This window comes from Balaenoptera ricei, chromosome 6 (genome assembly GCF_028023285.1).
Source record: "Balaenoptera ricei isolate mBalRic1 chromosome 6, mBalRic1.hap2, whole genome shotgun sequence".
NCBI classification, from domain to species: domain Eukaryota; kingdom Metazoa; phylum Chordata; class Mammalia; order Artiodactyla; family Balaenopteridae; genus Balaenoptera; species Balaenoptera ricei.
Genome location: NC_082644.1, coordinates 103,003,353 through 103,019,438, shown reverse-complemented (window position 1 = coordinate 103,019,438; position 16,086 = coordinate 103,003,353). Strand labels below are relative to the sequence as shown.

Genomic DNA, 16,086 nt, shown 5'->3' with positions numbered 1-16,086 from the left:
CTCTCAGAAAACTAGGAATAGAGGAGAACTTCCTCAACTTGATGAAGAATATGTACCAAAAAACCTACAGCTAACATCATACTTAATGGTGAGAAACTAGATGCCTTCCCCCTAAGACTGGGAACAAGGCAAGGATGTCCCCTTCTCCACTCCTATTTAACATCATACTGGAAGTCCTAGCTAATGCAACAAGACAAGAAAAGGAAATTAAAGGTATATAGATTGGGAAGGAAGACATAAAATTGTCTTTATTCACAGATAACATGACTGTTTTGTAGAAAATCCAAAAAAAAACCGTTATTAAAAAAAACTGGAATAAGTAATTATAAAAAGGTTGCAGGATCCCAGGTTAATATTTTAAAAAGTCAACTGCTTTCATATATACAAACAATGTGTAAATGGAATTTGAAATTTAAAAAACAACACCACTTATATTGGCACCAATAAAAGAGAGAATTACTTAGGTATAAATCTAACAAAATATGTAAAGGATATATGAAAACTACAAAACTCTGATGAAAGAAATTAACAAAAATCTAAATAAATGAAGAGATATTCCATATTCATGGAAGGAAAACTCAATATTGTTAAGATATTGATTCTTGCCAACTTGATCTATAGAATCAACACAATCTCAATCAAAATTCCAGAAAGTTATTTTGCGAATATTGACAAACTTATGGTAAAGTATATATGGAAGGACAAAAGACCCAGAGTAGCCAGCACAACACTGAATTAGAACAAAGTCAGAAAACTCACAGTATCTGACTTTGAGACTTACTATAAAACTATGGTAATCAAGTATGTGGTATTGGTGAAAGAGTAGACAAACAGATCAATGGAACAGAACAGAGAGCTCAGAAAAAGACCCACAAATACAGTCAACTAATCTTTGAAAAAGGCAATTCAATGGAGAAAGGATAGTCTTTCAACAAATGGTACTAGAACAACTAGACAGCCATGTGCAAAAAAACAAACAAAAACCATCTCAGTCCTGTCCTTGTTCCCCAGTATACAGACACCAACCACCACCACTTTCTTTGGGCAGTATGTGTCAGCTCTCCTGGCAGATGCCAATTTATCCTCCCTCTCCCCCATCCAGCCCATTTCATGCCCAACCACTCCCGAGTCAGGTCAAAACTCTCAGAACTCATGACAACTTTTACTATCAATGTCAGGTCTTTGCTCAATGTCAGGTCTTTCCACTTCAATTTTTCCCCTTGCTTTTGTCTACATAAATTGCTTCCTGGAGGAACTGTATCTATTTTTTGCCCCCTGGTTTCTCCCCAACACTATGCACAGGGTAGAAGCTAAGTAAATAGCTTACTCACAACTGGGTTGGCCAAAAATGCCTCCGGTTTTTAAGTAAAAATAAAAGACACATTTTTCATTTTCGCCAAGAACTTTATTGAACAACGTTTCACCCTTTTGTCCCAGTACCTTCTGCCATTTTTCAGGCAACTTCATAATTCCACCTTCCCAAAACTCTATCTTTTTTGAGCAAAGAACTGTTCCAGGTGTCTTTTACAGTCTTCCAGGGAATTTAAATTTTTCCGTTAAGAGAATTTTGTAAAGACCAAAATAAATGGAAACCTGAAGGTGCAATGTCTACTGAATACGGCAGATGAATCAGAACTTGCCAGCCAAGCTGTAACAGTTTTTGCCTGGTCATCAAAGAAACCATGCAGTCTTGCATTCTCCTGATGGAAGATTATATGTTTTCTGTTGACTAATTCTGGATACTTTTCGTCAAGTGCTGCTTTCAGTTGGTCTAATTGGGAGCAGTACTTGTTGGAATTAATCGTTTGGTTTTCCGGAAGGAGCTCATAATAGAGGACTCCCCTCCAATCCCACCATATACACAACATCACCTTCTTTGGATGAAGACTGGCCTTTGGTGTGGTTGGTGGTGGTTCAATTCGCTTGCCCCACGATCTCTTCTGTTCCATATTATTGTACAGTATCCACTTTTCATCGCCCGTCACAATATGTTTTAAAAACGGAACGTTTTCATTACGTTTAAGTAGAGAATCTCATACGGAAATATGGTCAAGAAGGTTTTTTTCGCTTAACTTACGTGGAACCCAAACATCAAAGCAATGAACATAACCAAGCTGGTGCAAATGATTTTCAACACTTGATTTGGATATTTTGAGTAGGTCGGCTATCTCCCATGTGGTATAACGTTGATTGTTCTCAGTTAATGTCTCGATTTGATCGCTATCAACTTCAACTGGTCTACGTGACCATGGAGCATCGTCCAGCAAGAAATCTCCAGCATGAAAATTTGCAAACCACTTTGGATACGTTCGATCAGTCACAGCACCTTCTCCATACACTGCACAAATCTCCTTTTGCGTTTTGGTTGCATTTTTACCTTGCTTGAAATAATAAAGCATAATATGCTGAAAATGTTGTTTTTCTTCCGTCTTCAATATTAAAATGGCTACACAAAAATTCACCAAATTTGGGCGATTGGGATTGACATGTATACACTGATGTGTATAAAATTGATGCCTAATAAGAATCTGCAGTATAAAAAAACAAACAAACAAAACAACTAATACTAAACTTTCATTGGGTTATTTGTATGGAAATATGTTAATATAAATGTTTCAGACATTACATGAAATTTCTAAAAATCTTGTATTTGTATTTGTATGGAAATATGTATGGAAATATGTTAATATAAATGTTTCAGACATTACATGAAATTTCTAAAAATCTTATATTTGTATTTGTATGGAAATATGTATGGAAATATATTAATATAAATGTTTCAGAAAAAAAAATTCACCAATTGTGATATCTTTTTTAAAATGCACGCTAATATGACAGCTGTCATACACAATCTAACAAAATTGTTTCGAATGAAGTTAAAGACAACTAAGTGCTACTAGAGCCATCTTACGGAAAAAATCAAACGAATCTTTTGGCCAACCCAATACTTCCTAAGTGGGTGAGCTTTTACGTTCTACACATGTCATATGTCTCTTGATACATCAAAATATCAATACATCAAATATCAACATCCAGAGTGATTATCTCCGGGTTATGGGAAGGTTATAGGCGACTTTGACTTTTTTATTCCTTTTTTGCTCACCTGGACTTCCTAACTGTTCAACAGTGAACATATATTCCTTTGGTTAATTAAAATAATAATAGAAGCAAAAAAAAAAAAAAGCAAGAAAACACAACATAAGAAAGGTCAGGTTTATATAAAGGAAACATCAGGAGTGATGATTCACTTTAGAAGGCACTTTTTGCTTTGTAAAAAACTTTGTCATAAAAATCTTTTATGCAGGGAATAGTCCAAAAAAGGATTTGATTAGCGGGAAACTTTTCAGGATGATGTGAGGTTCAGAAAGTCCTGTTTCCCCTGAGGGGAATGAAGAAGTTGTTCCTTCTTCCTTCCTTCCAGCCATGTGCTGTTTCCTTCTCTTCTCCTCAAAGGAGGTCACGGCACATCCCAATTCATCAGTTCTGAGCTCGGTGACCTCTGACCCCATCAGCCTCTGAGGTTTCTCCTTCAGATGCGGATGTCTTGTGACTCCGGAAAAACAGACTGGATTCTCAGCTGCTATAACCAGGAAGAAACCTTCGACCGACTGGACGGAGACAGAACATCCTCAGCCTGACAGGCAAAAGGCCAGAGCAATTCTCTGGCCTCAGGGCAGAATCTAGGTACATAACACTCACCTACTTTGAGAGATGAGGAAACAGACCAGAAAGGTGAAGTAACTTACCTATAGTCACCCAGCCATTGAGTAGAAGAAACAGGACTCAGGATTCCAACCTCAGTCTGACAGATAAATGAAGCTTTATGTTCAAGGAACTTTTAAGAATGGCAAAAGAACTAAGTGCCTGATCTGTGCTGGGTTCTGAGCCAGGACCACCAACAGGAGAGCCACTGGCCCTGCCCCAGTGGAGTTCGCAGGCAAGCAAGGGAAGCCCATCACACAACTCCTAATAACCACAGAACTGCTCATAACCATACAACTGACTTCCGCCTGTGAAATGGGCTACCCAGGTAGAGCTCATGCCCTCAACCACATGAATGCAAACACAGCTAAGCAAAACTACAACCAGCCACATGGCAAACTGCAGAAACCCACCGCAAAATCCTATTAGTACTACTACAAACTGCCATTGTGGCTCCTCTCACGTGCCAGGCACTGTGCTTAGCACTTCATATCCAGTGCTTCACTTAGTCCTCCCTACCACCCTATGACGTGAGCTCATTTATCCCCATTTTACAGGTAAGTAAATTGAAGCTCTGAAAATAAGTGAGAAATAAAGATCTCCTTCTCTCGTCTTAGAGTACCCTCTCCTAGCACTGCAGAGAACTGCCCCTGGCATGGGATGCACCCTGCAGAATGGCCCCCACCCCTTGCCACACACACACACAAATCACAGCTGAGGGGGTCTCCTAGCCTCCAAGGAGCTCCACACTAACGGCTTCTCTAGAGGCAAAGTTCTCAGAGACCAGGTGACTTCTGCATCACCATGGCAACTGGCTGAGTGAGGCCTGTCAGGAACATGGGGGGGTACAAAGGCCTGAGGGTACCAGAAGGCTCGTTACCCTTGACAGGTGGTCTTCCAACACCTGCTGGGATCTCTCCATGCCCTTGCCCCCAGTAGGCATCATATAAGTGCTTGATAAATACAGATTCGAGGCAAGCTGACACTGCCCTCTCCCTCCCAGGTGACCTGCTCCAAGCAAGTGCAGCTCTTCCACCTGTTCCTCCCCTGTCTCCTTCATCCACATAAACCTTTGCTATGTTACCCCAACCCAGGAGAGCCCCGAGGTGTTGGCAGTTAGTAGTCAGTGTTCAGGTATCCCCTGCAGCTCCACCTGGGTACTGTGACATTTTTTAATTTGTCATGATTTCCAGACCCCTTAGCACTATGGAGAAGCAGGCACTTCCTTTTCCTGGGCCTCAGTTTCTCCATCTGTAAAACTGAGACAACCATCCTCGCCCGGCCTGATTCCCAGAACCACCCTGCAGAATCAGCGAGAACACAGACGCTGAGGTACTCTGCAAACCTGAACTGCTGAGTCAAGGCGGTAGTGGAGAAGGCTACCCCCCCTGTGAAGGGGCCGGCACCATTCTCAGGGGTCACCGGCAACGGCAACTCAGAAGCCAGCCGGGCCTCTCCTGACTCTGAAAAGGCTACCACTTGCCAAGGTTGCTCCCGGCACAGAAGTCTGCCAGAATGGTCTGCAAGAAAGCCTGGCAGCCAGTTTTCCTCCTCAGGGGCGCGTGCACAAACACACACACACAATCCAACTCATAAATAAAAGGCTGATTATCACAAGCTTTTCCAAAGCCAATGTGACTGAGTTTTAATCTTTTATAAAGAAAAACTCATAAAATATTCAAGCGAGGCCTGTGCGCCTCAGGAGACCAGAAGTGGCTCTCGGCAGCCCCCAGCTACAGACGCACCAGTGAGGGTCCCAGGACCTCTGCCGTCAACCGCTGGAGCATCCATCCTGCCCGCCACGGCTGGTGTTCAACCAAGTCATTAGCAGTGAGCGGGTCCGGCTCCGCCAGCCCCAGCTAACTCTCCAGCCAGCCCGCTCCTCTTGGCTGCTTTCCCCGCCTTTGGCTCTTTCTACTCTACAAGATGTTTCTACAAGATCAGGGATGCCCTGGGATCCTTTTCAGCCTGTGCGGCACTGAGAACAGGCTGAAAAGGACAAGACGGGACTGTCAAAGCCCCCAGGGCACACAGGAGAGGAAACAGAAAAGACCCCTCCCTTTCTAAATCATTAATTCAGGCTCACCAGGAGAAGGCTACGAAAAGTATGACTTGTAGCCTCTGGCCTATGGAATCTTTCTTCCCAGGATTCATCTACTCATCCATTCATCCAAAAATTATTTGATGTGACCCTACTATGTGCCAGACGCTGTGAGTACTAGGAATGCAACAAAATGAGGGATACAGACAAAAACCCTTGCCCTCCTTCAGAGTAAGGGTTGTTTCCAGGGCTGGGGCGGGGACAGCACAAGATGAGCCTGGAATACCTTGCAGAGTGTGAGGACATGCTCAGAGAATAATGGACACTTGTCAAAAGGACAGAGGAGCCTGCATGAAGGGGCTGCCACTGGCCGAATCTGAAACAATTTGAGCAACAGAACGAGAGTAACGGATTATAGCCCATAAAACAAACAGCCAGGAGTTAAACTGGTATAAATAGATAAGTGAATAAATGGGGGAGAAAGGAGAGCTCTTTCTACAGCAGAATTCCAATTAACAAAAGCAGAAGGAATGACAGAAATAGGAAATCACTATTTGGCAAACACCACAGTAATAACGGTTGCAGGCAGGAATCACCAAAGGATGCTAAAATTCGCAGGCAAAAAGTATGATGAGAATCAAGATATTTGCATAGGCGCAAAGTACCTCCCATAAGATACTTATTAATACAATAGGTAAGAGAGTAACTTGGGAAACCAGGCAGACACCACCTAACTGGAACCACGTGTTCAAAGTTCACATCCCCAGTGATAAATCATATCAACATCCTGTACCTCCTGCTGTGATGCACTGAGGAGGGGGCACCACTGCTTCTGGGCGTACTACTGCCAGAAACACATAACCTGAATCAGCGATCTAGCAAACATCTGGCAAACCTACGAGGAGCATTCTACAAAATAACTAGTCAGGACTCTTTAAAGGGGTCAAGGGCATAGAATTCAAAGCAAGGCCAACGATCTGTCCCAGACTGGTGAAAACTGAGGAGGCGTGACAACTAAATGCAACGGGGGATCCTGGATTGGATCCTGGACCATTAGTGGGACCACTGGTGAAATCTGAATAAGGTCTGTGGGTTTGTTCATAGGATTGGATTACTATTACTTTCCTGTGCTAATATGAATTTCATAATATAATTGGAGCATTATATGGTTATATAAGGTGCTAACATTTGAGGAAGCTGGCTAAAGGACACATGGAAACTCTCTGCATTACTTTTGCACAATTTTATGTCTAAAATGTTTTCAAAATGAAAAGTTTAAAGAAGCGTTTTTTAAGCCCTGCCCTCATAAAGTTTACATTCTTGGGAAAACGAAGGAGGGAGACAGGAAGTATGACTTCTTTCTAAAGGTAAAATATATACTGTTAGATGGTAATAATATCAATACTATGGAGAAAAATGGAGCATAAAAGGAGGATGGATGGCAGGAGGGTATAACTTTAAATATCACGGTCAGAGAAGGCTTGCTGAGAAGAATTGTATCAAAATGAGAGAATGAGCCAAGAAAGTAACTGGAGAATGCATTCTGGGCAGAGGAACAGCAAGTGCAAAGGCCCCGTGGTTGCAGTGCCTAGTGTGAGAGGAAAAACACAGCCCAAGTGAGCCAGGGCAATCTCTCAGCTCCATCCCTGCTTCCAGGGGAATTGGCCACTCCATTCCACCCTCTCCACACGTCCCAGTCCCTCCTGAACAAGCTGCCAGATCAGCCACTTACAGGCAAGGCAAGGTTAAGTCTTAAAGCCAGTACATAAACCTGAAATCTTACAGTTTAAACTTCCAATCAACTACTCCTCAGGAAGGCATCACACTGAAGACTGTTTTCCCATTTTTCCAGAAATCCAATGGCCAGTTTGCCCTCCAGAGTTGGAAAAGAGCAATGCTTTTCTGGTTGAGCACCAGATGAAGATGCTGGCTTGCATTAAAGGACCGTGCTGTATGAAAGACACACATCTTGCAACACAACAATCACAGTCAGCGGGGCAAGATACTCTCATTCTGAGAGGGACTAAGAGAACAGCAGTTCTCAACACCTAGTCATCTGACCCTGGGACACCAGCCACCTGCACAACTCGTATTCTCAAGTTAAGTGCATTTCTGCTGAGATGTCATGATACCTGCTCATCAAATACATGTCCCTGCATCAAAACCTTCCCACGGGACAGTTTTCAGGCTAGACTGGTACCCTTTACATCTACAACTAAACAACACTGGGCATTTCTTAATTGCAGGAGAACTGCAAACTGAATTCGGTGTTAATTTTTTCTTCTATAAATTTCCTACTGGGACCTGTTACCTCCTATCTGCAACGGAGCTCATCACCGGCACCATGAAGGAACAAACAGCAAACTAACGCTGGCAGAAAGACATGGAGTCAACGAGTCCTGCCTACACTGTCAGCTTGCTTCGTTTTCTGGGCCTGTGCTCATGGCTGTGATTTTTTTATTGCAGCCATATAACACGGTCATGTTTTCTGCTAGTAAAACTGTCCTTTGGTCATACAATGGAATCAAATTGATCAATATTTCACGGTGCTGCAACAACAAAAAAATCTTTCTGGTGTCCTGGTGCTTCCCCCCAACACCATAATACACACACACACACACACGTGCACACACACACACACACACACACACACCCCGAGAATGGTCCATCTTCATTGGTTCAAGGGGATAATAATATCTTTTCATAGGGTTGCCGTAAAGATAAATGTGATAAATACCAACCAGGTACCTTCATTTACTCACTCAACTAACATTTAGTAAGCATTTACTATGCCAGGCCCTTGCTGGGAACTGAGAACAGAGAGATGAATAAGGCAGACATAAGACTGTGCCCTCATGGGCCTTAAGGCTGGTTATGTATATTTCCTTAGTTAGCAAAATTCTTCACCTGGTTTTCAGGGTCCTCCAGCAGGATAGCTGGTATCTATCTGTCCATCTACCTCTGTCTTTCTCTTCCTCCCCCTCCAGCCCCACACCCCTTATCACTCCCCAAATACTCTCTGTTCAAGTAGACCACCTGCTATTTCCAGCCTCCCTCAAAAGATATTTTTAAGCATTTTCAAATAACATTTGCATATAAAGTCTCTGCTAATTATCGTCTTTCTACCTCTTCATTAGAGCCTGGGATGGTCTCTCCTTTCCCCTCTGCCTATCTCAATGTTAACCACACCACAAGGTCACACACCTCCTCCGGTAGGTGTCCATGACCCCCCACCAACCAGCCCCCTTCCCCTCCCCCCAACACACCTCACATCCCCGAAGCTCAAAGGGAGCCCACAGCCTAACTTCTCAGGAGTTCACATCACCCTTCATCTCATCTCTCTACAAAGGCAGGTCAAGGTCAAGGACCTTTTCCGTTTGAGAATCCTCTGCCCCAATTCAGGGCACACAGGACACAAGCTCTGGGTGACACCTGGCTGGCAGCTGCACAGCAGCTCCAGTGAACTCTGCCACAGCCAGCAGGCTCTGGAGAGGCAGGGAGATTTTTCTCAACCCCAAATTCCAGCACCCTGCACAGAGCCTGATGCCTAGTAGATGCTCAATAAGAAATGCTTGGTTGTTCTTGACACTGTTTATCTTTGAAAGTTTTGCTGAACAAGGCAGAGGACTTCCTCTACCGTTAGTGGAGAGGAAATCAGCAATTATATGCTAATTATGCTCTTAAAATACTGGAGAGAATTGTTAGAAAGGCAGGGGTGTAAATTTCAAGGGGTCAGGGCAGTGCAGGTCATTCCCACAAGTAAGCCAGGCTGGGGTCCAGAGCTGGGAAGGTAAGGAAGCCACTCCCATCTGTCCCTGTTGACCGCTGGCCAGCGGGAGCTCGTGTGCACCGCTGCCTGGGCATCCAGGGTGTCAAAACAAGTGGAAAACCTGCATTTTTAAAGATGAGCAACTAAATCAACTAGTATGGGCGGACAGTGTTTAATCTCTGGTTTAACCTCTGTTCAAACACTCCTTCCCTCCTCCACCCACCTCCCATCTTGTTTACCGCAGTTTTGAACAGAAAAGGTGTTTTTATAATTAGCATAGTGTTTATGTTCCAAGGGGAACTTTCAAAAGGCTTAAAAATAGGCTGATTCCTTACACACTTTACAGCTCTTCCCCTGAAGATCTTGTTTACACTAGCATTTTCCTTAGCAAACCTTCTTTTGGAAAGGTCAGCTGCAGTTCACAAATTCTTAAACAGGCAGCTCTGGATTACTGGGACTTCGTGGTACACGTTTAGGCAACTTCCAAGCCCCACCAATGGGTTCCTCTGCCTTGTGGTGTGAAGTGGGAAGGAGGATTTCCCCGAAATACCAAATTCTATAGCTAATGCTCACAAAGGGAACCCTGAATAGAGTATATTCCAGATCTTGAGGGCCTGGCTACTCGAGGGCTCTAGGAAAGAAGAGAAGCTCCTGGAACTTGGCAGGACTCTGGGATCCTAGAATAAACGTGGACTGCAGTTTAAGAAAACCCAACTTAAGGGAGTTAGTCACCACCTTGCTAAAGGCTGGTTTATCCAATTTTCAGAAAGGATATTCTCATGACAAAAAGAACCACCTCAAAAAGCCACTCTCTCTAGGGTAATATGTAAGTCTTTATGTCTATTCAGGTCATTAAACAAAAGGTGTGCTTGGAGAGGGAAAGAGTGGCCTGGTTGAGGGAGGCTGGGTAAACAAAATTAATCTCCTTTCTTTACTGCAGGACTTTACAGAGACTTCAAAGGTCCAATGGCGGCTATGTATCTCTAAGATTGCATATGCTCCATTCCCAAGTGTATCTGGCCCTGAACTCATCCTCTTGCTTATTCCTCCTCTCCCTATGGACCACCCATGCAGCATACTGCCTGAGCCGCCTTTCAGAGATGAGGGGAACAAACCTAAACTTCTAGGATTAGGAGAGGAAGGGACTTGCCAAAGATCCACAAGGTTAATTTAAGACAGAGGCTTCCCTCGAACCCAGGACCACAGTCACCCTCAAGACCAGCACTGCCTAGCCTACTGGTTTGGCTGAGCAAGATCTGATCTGACAGAAGACAAGACGGTAACCCCAAAGCCCATGCACCAGGGAGCAATTCTTGCTGAATTCCCAGCCTGCTCGTAGCACAAACTGCTGAAAAAGTATAAACCAACAGCTGGGACCAGAGCTGCAGGATCTTGGTTCTAAGAGGCCTATCTGAGCCGTCAGCCAACCACGACTTACATACCTCTAGGGACGGGGATGTCACTCCCTCTCCTCGGTTCCTCACGTCTGGATACTAACTAGAGAAAAAGAACATTTCGGTGTTTTCTTCCCCGTGACTGCAGTGTTGCACGTTGTAGGGTTTGGCCAGGGGATGCAGCTGTATTTTAAATTCGTCTGCAGAGGAAAGTAGTCAGCCACGGGGACTTTGAGGCACGGCAGCCCTGAATTCAAATCTCAACTCCACCAGGTACTCGCGGGTAGGTCGCTTGGAGTCCTGTGAGCCTCCATGTCCTCACGTATAAGAGCCGGGGTACCAGTCCCAGCCTGCGGAGGGGGTGCTGAATGAGAACTCGCGAGCAGCCCCTGACCGGCACAAGGGTTAGGAGTTAGGTGAAGTCCACTCTCTCACTCTCTCTCCAGAGCTTGAACCTCCCCTTTGGGTCACCTGTCCCCACAGCCTCCCCTAGAAACTGCCCAGATGAACTTGATGAGAAGGAAGGGCAGAGACGGGGCAGCGCATCTGTAGCAACAGCTGCCTCTGACCAAAGGGACTGGAAAATCCTAATAACTCTGGTGCCGACAGGGTGTTCAAGAGCCAGTCCATCACTCAACTGTGCAGATACGGAAACCAAGGCCCAGGGCGGGTGGGACCGGCCTCAGCACACACAGTAGGTTGGCGGGGGTACCAGACAGGGCGTCCGCACCCACAGCAGGGAAGGAAGCTGCAGCATCCCCAAACCCTCATCACGTTCCACTGATTTTTTAATAGACTTTAATAATTTACTGACACCAGTGGAGCTTATGAAGTAGTTTAATTGAATTAATTAGGCAGTCATGACTTACTCCTGAGTTCCCCCTTTGGCTCCGGGGAGGCTGTACCAGCCGCCTGTTTAACCCCTCGCATCCTAGAGGAGCTGTCACTCACTCTCGTTTAAAATGATTCACCATAGTCTCCGCCGCTTTCTTTCCTAAACTAGTTCTTACCCTGGTCCCACCTGTATCCCAACACTAAGCTCACATCTGCACCCGGCATCTGCCTGCCCTGAGTGGCTGAAACACTTCGATGGAGGAGATCCCCTCATGTGGATGAATGCTGCCTTCTCCTGCAGGTTCCCCAGGCAGCAGGGGCAGCAAAGCGTGGGGATCCGTGACCCAGCGTGGGAACCACCAACTGGCCGGGCCCAGGCAATGGTCACCCATCTCCCGCTCTCCCAACTCGTAGGCCTCAACTTCCCTCACCACCCAGGGGAGGCTGGTTAATGCTACTTGGAGTGTGGTCCACACACGAGCACCATCGGCACCACCTGGAAGCCTGTTAGAACGCAGACTCTCGGGCACCACCCTCACCCACTGAATCAGAATCTCCGGGGGTGAGGCCCAGAGAGCTGTGTTTGAACAAGCCCTCCAGGTGATGCGAACACACACTAAAGATGGAGAAGTGGTCTGGGCAATCACTAAGATTCCTTCTAGATGACAAAGTCTGGGAAACAGTCCAAAACATGAAAACCAATTCACTTATAAGATATTCTTCACAGCATTATTTACAATAGGGGAAGACCGGAAATAGCAAAATATCCCCCGAACGGGGCACTGTTGGGTAAACTAGGATACGGCCACTTCATGGAACACCCTACAGCCAAAACCGCAGGGTTTACAATAAAGTTGGGAAATGCTAATCTTATAAGCTGAGCTTTTTCCTTCTAAGCAGGAGAGAAATTGTATCTATTGCACCCATTGGTTAAAAAAGAAAACAGAAAACAGAAGGTCAAAACGTCAGAGGTGTAAGCATCCGGTAGGGACCTATAGGTGATTTTCTTTCTTCCTCAGACTTTTCTGTGTTTTCCAATTTTTTCAACTAAGAACATTTGCTACTTTCTATAATGAAGTAAAACAAATTTTGTTTTAAACAAAACAGAAAGATTCTGGGAGAAGATGCTGCTTAGAAAGCAAGAAGTTCTGCACTAACTTGGAACTCACTCAGCATCGGGCTTCCTATCTCTCCCACTGGACCGTGAGCTCCCTGGTGGCTGGGATAGGAGAGAGGGAGTGAGGGAGGGACGGACGGACGGATGGAGAAAAGTGATTTCAGATGAACAGCTCTATGAAACTGACTTCTCCCTTGGCGTATAATCGGATGAGTTATTTAAGTAAAAATGTAATGGCGAGAGAGAAAACAGCCCTGAAGAGCCAGACTCAAGAGAAAGGAAAATTCACCCAGTGTCCACGAGGATGTCCCGTCCAGCACCTCACACACTCATGCTTTCTCCTGGACACACCTGGCTGGCAGAGACACGCTCATTAGGCGAGTAATAAGTCACTGTTTCCAGGAACTTCCAAGCTCGACGGCAAGTCCTCCCCAGCTGGTTCACGGTTAAGTGGACGCGGCAGGAATCAATAATTACAAAGTGCAGAGCTGGAGCCAGGTGAGCAAACACCAGGCGTGGATTAGAAGCTGGCCGGGCCGCATGCTCCCCCACTTAGAGGCCAGGACGGGAACTCACCTCGCACCAACTCTCTCTCTGTGGTCTGGGAAGCCATCGCACCAACTGCCCTGGCAGGAGCGACAGTGTGCACCTAGCGCGGAGGTGAGAAACTGTGGGTGTGTCCAGGAGAGCCGACTAATGTGGCAGGGACGAGGGGCAGCATGGAGGGTCATAAGGATAGGCTGGGCCAGGAGTACCGGGGGTGGGGGAAGGGGTGCATCCCTCTTCCAAGCACCAAGAACTAGGAGGGGCTGGACGAGGAGGGGCAGAAAAGGAACATTCCCACTGTGCTGAACTGCTGCTCATTTCTAAGCAAGCCCAGGCTTTGGGGCCAGCAAGCCCCAGGGAGGAAAGCACGTCACCGTCCTCATTCTCCTCTCCCCCAACCAGAGCGGGCAAGCACACAGCACCATGAGGCACTGTGGGGTGGCCAAATGTTCTGAAACCTCAGGAAAAAAACCTCAATCAGCAGCCGACTAGGGGACCAGGAGTAGAGTGGTCATCCTGAACCACCCGACCCTTCCCTTCCTCCCCAGATTTTCTCCTGTGGCATAACAGTGCCCCTCCCGGAACCAGGGGGACAGGGACATACAGAGTCTCTGGCCTTTGACCTCCAAGCAAGAGCCAACAAGCTCTCTACATCCCAGAAGAACCTGGGCTGCAAGCAATCCCTGCCCAGGATGAGCCTTGGTCTCCCTCTAGCATCACACAACAGCGATACGTGCAACGACCACCACGTCCAAATGAGGCATCTCAGGCTCAAAGAGGGAGAGTGTCCTTGCTCGGCTCACACAGCAGTGGAGGGGCAAAAGCTGCGCCTCAAACCCCAGACTCCTACCCCACCTCAGCAATGGCGTGGGCACTACAGGATTCACTGGCTTAGGGGATAAATGGTGATCGACCCAGGGGCTTGCTGGGTACCATGAAGTCTTACAGAACTGGACCAGAAAGAACCCAAACACAGTAATGAGCTCCCTGTCCCTACAGGGGTTCAAGCAGAGGCTGGGGAGATGATCTCTTGGTAGGAATGATGCTTTAGAGACTGAAGGATAAGACCTGGGTTTTTTGGGGGGAAGGAGGAGAATGACTTTGACATTCCATCCTTATTGTGATATCTTATGGTTCTTCCACAGTGAGGTAGACCGGTGTCTGATAAGGTACAAGTGATGAGTCTCTGCCGTGGTCTTCCAACTGGGTTCCTCTCCTCCAGCCTGCTTCAGGGGCCAACCAGGAGGTGGTCAGGCCAGGACCTGTCTCCTCAGGGCCGACTTCCCCGCCAGGCAAAGGAGTCACAGTGCTAAGGCCCACAAAAGTGCTTTAATTTCTTTAAAATCAAAATAAAGAAACTGAACTTTTAGGTCAGAGAAACTATTTACCATATAATATTAATACACTCATCTTTATAGCAATGCAGTCATAAAATATAATTTTTTAATATTTTTATGAAGGAAGGAGCCCATAAAGGCAAAAGTATCTGGGGCCCACGAAAGTCATAACATGGCCCGCCCTCCCCAATTAAAAAAAATTGCTTTTATCTATTTAATATATTGAGCTCCTCTGTAAGACTTCCTTTGTGAAAGGGTTCTTTTGGCTAAAAAGATTTTTGAAATCTTCAAGTAAGTAAATGTAATATTTTACTCAACCAAGTGTTAGGGTCTTAACTTATGAGCCAATGAAATGCAGTGTCATATTAATCACTGAGCTTTCCCAAGCCAAAGGCTCCAACACGCCTGTGCCTCCCAGTTCTCATGACCAATCCTGACTGATGTGTCACTGGCTTTAGGCGTCAGCGTTTCTTACTAAGAATGTAGACTCACTGTGCGTTATCCTCTCTTTTCATGTTATTTCCAATGTATGTCTTGAGACTTAGAAAGTACTAGATGGAAAATAATAATGCTGATCTCTTCTAAAATGGATTCCTCACTTCAGACTCACTCTCAAGCCCCAACAGTGACGCCTCCTTACTCGGAAAGGAGCAGTTCAGATCTGAACAAGGGAAATCCCCCAAACTGGATAAACTAGGTGAATAGTCCCATCAGGAGAAAGGACAATCCAAGAAAAACCTAAGACAGGGGAAACTCAGCCAATTCAAGGACAGTCATCTACCTGAGGACCTCAACCCGCAGTGTGTGACGGCACTGCCTGGGGAGTTTGTTAAAATCTCCAGATTCTCCACTTCCCCTGCCCCCCGAGATTCAGAAACAGCAGGGGGACACTGAATTCACCAGCTGCTTTAGCCCAGGAGGTCTCAGACCATCCTTGGAAAAGTGCTCATTTACTAATGATGAAAGAGAGAGTTTGGGGGAGTCCCCAGCCTGTTGGGCCCTTGTTTCCTGGTGCCAGTTAGGGGGTAAGGCTCTGTCGACATGCAACCCACCCCCCCCTACACACACACACAATTCCTCTGCTCTCCCAGCTTTACCTTCCCCAGGAGCACCTCACCCCCACTGTGGGGCTGAAGAACAGGGGCTCCAGCACTGAAAAGTCGAGACCTGACATCTCCCCCCAACCTGTTCAATGCCTGGGCAAGAGCTGACTCCGCCAAGAGGGAGTGATAGCCAGGAAGCCTCATTTGCCCCAGGTGGTGAGAGAGAACAACTGATGGTTAGAACCTGGGAGGGGGGAATGCCATTGTCAAACCAAGGCCAGACAAGAGATGGCGCTCAGCAGG

At 46.0% G+C, this 16,086-nt stretch overlaps 1 protein-coding gene across 9 annotated transcripts in view; it reads right to left on the bottom strand.

Annotated features, from left to right (window-relative positions):
* The window catches only part of ZNF618 (zinc finger protein 618), a 185,024-nt gene that overhangs the window by 136,209 nt on the left and 32,729 nt on the right, over nucleotides 1–16,086 (bottom strand). The window lies entirely within an intron of this gene.